Genomic DNA, 1,838 nt, shown 5'->3' on the forward strand with positions numbered 1-1,838 from the left:
GCGGAGGTTGCAGTGAGCAGAGATCAAGATCGTGTCACTGCACTCCAGCCTAGGCAACAGTGCGAGACTCTGTCTCCAAAAAAAAAAAAAAAAAAAAAGGTAGAATGCAAGAAAATGTCTCTGTACAGGTAGGCATGAAATGAATCCTTCTCTTCCTCCCTTTTACTCCTTTAACCCCTTCTCCTGCAATGTCTTGAAGTAAATTACTGTCATTACAAAAGAGCAATGCACTGCATCCCCCCAAAACCTTTCTATATGCTTTTGCTACCCAGTTAACAGAAGAATATACAGAACTGTCTTAGGCGAAAATAGGTACAGTAGTCCCTCCCTTATCCACTGTTTCGCATTCTGTGGTTTGTGTTACTCATGGTCAACTGAGGTCCCAAAATATTAAAAGAAAATTCCGGAAATAAACAATGCATAAGTTTTAAACCAAACCAAAACAAAACAAAAAAACCTTAGCCAGGCATGGTGATGCACCCCTGTGGTCCCAGTTACTCGTGAGGCTGAGGTGGGAGGATCGCTTGAGCCTGTGAGGTTGAGGCTGCAGTGAGCCATGACTGTACCACCACACTGTAGCCTGAGGAACAGAGCTAGACCCTGTGTCAAAAAATAAGATTTTAATTTTTTGCCTGCCTTCCTTCCTTACTGCTTCTTTCCCTTTCTTCCTTCCTCCCTCCCTCCCTCCCTCCCTCCTTCCCTCCCTCCCTTCCTTCCTTGCTTCCTTTTCTTTCTTTTGAGACAAAGTCTCATTCTGTCACCCAAGCTGGCATGATCTCGGCTCACTGCAACCTCCACCTCCCAAGTTCAAGCTGTTCTCCTGCCTCAACCTCCCTGAGTAGCTGGGATTACAGGGGCGTGCCATCACGTCCAGCTAATTTTTGTATTTTTACTAGACTGGTTTTGCCTTGTTGGCCAGGCTAGTCTCAAACTCCTGACCTCAAGTGATCAACCCGCCTCAGCCTTCCAGAGTGCTAGGATTACAGGCATGAGCCACCGCACCCGGCCTCTTTTTTTCAGTTTATAGCATGTGAGGTGAGGGAGCATGGATCCTGGAGGTACTGCAATACCAGGTCTATGCGTGGAGTGGATGGAGCAAGCTCCTATTCCATCTCCCTGCTCCAAAAATCCATTTAATATATTGTCCTCAGACAGAGGACGTATCAGATATTAAACTGATAAGAAGAGACGCTGTACTTGATCTTAGGCAAAAAGCCAAGAAGCGATTTTAAAAAGACATTAATGATCATCTCTTTTTATTATTATGTTTCTTGATGTAGGACTCATTTCACACTTTGTGCCGAGCACTCAGTGAGCTACTTCAACCTGCAGACTCATGTTTTTCAGTTCTGGTGTATTTGCATAAATTACTTTTTTGTTAATTTCCTCTCTTCATTTACTGTTTTCTCTGTCTGGAATTCCTATTTGAAATGTTGGGCCTCCTGGACAGATCCTCTTTCTCTTTTCCTACTTTTCACATTCTTCATCCTTAAATTTTACTTTCTGGGAAGTTGTCTTAAATTTGCTTATATTTTTCAATTTCAAATTTTTATTTCTGTCACAATAAATATTTTAAATTTTCCTTCCTTTCTTCCTTTCTTCCTTTCCTTCCTTTCTCCTTCCTTCCTTCTTTCCTTCCCTCCCTCCCTCCTTTTTTTCTTTCCTTTCCTTTCTTTTTCTTTTCTTTTTCTTTCTTTCTCTCTTTCCTTTCCCTCCCTCTCTCTCTCTTTCTCTCTCTCTTTCTCTTTCTTTCTTTCTTCCTTTCTTTCTTTCCTTCTTTTTCTTTCTTTCTTTCTCTCTTTCTCCATCTCTCTTTCTCTTTCTTCCTTTTTTTTTTT

At 41.7% G+C, this 1,838-nt stretch overlaps 1 non-coding gene across 1 annotated transcript; it reads right to left on the reverse strand.

Annotated features, from left to right (window-relative positions):
• Positions 1 to 1,036: 1,036 nt before the first annotated feature.
• LOC116275628 lies at positions 1,037 to 1,227 on the reverse strand. Its single transcript, XR_004184729.1, has one exon. It is a non-coding gene; the product is annotated as a U2 spliceosomal RNA (small nuclear RNA).
• Between the last annotated feature and the right edge of the window lie 611 nt (positions 1,228 to 1,838).

The sequence above is a fragment of the Papio anubis genome, chromosome 6, assembly GCF_008728515.1.
Source record: "Papio anubis isolate 15944 chromosome 6, Panubis1.0, whole genome shotgun sequence".
In the NCBI taxonomy this organism is placed as follows: domain Eukaryota; kingdom Metazoa; phylum Chordata; class Mammalia; order Primates; family Cercopithecidae; genus Papio; species Papio anubis.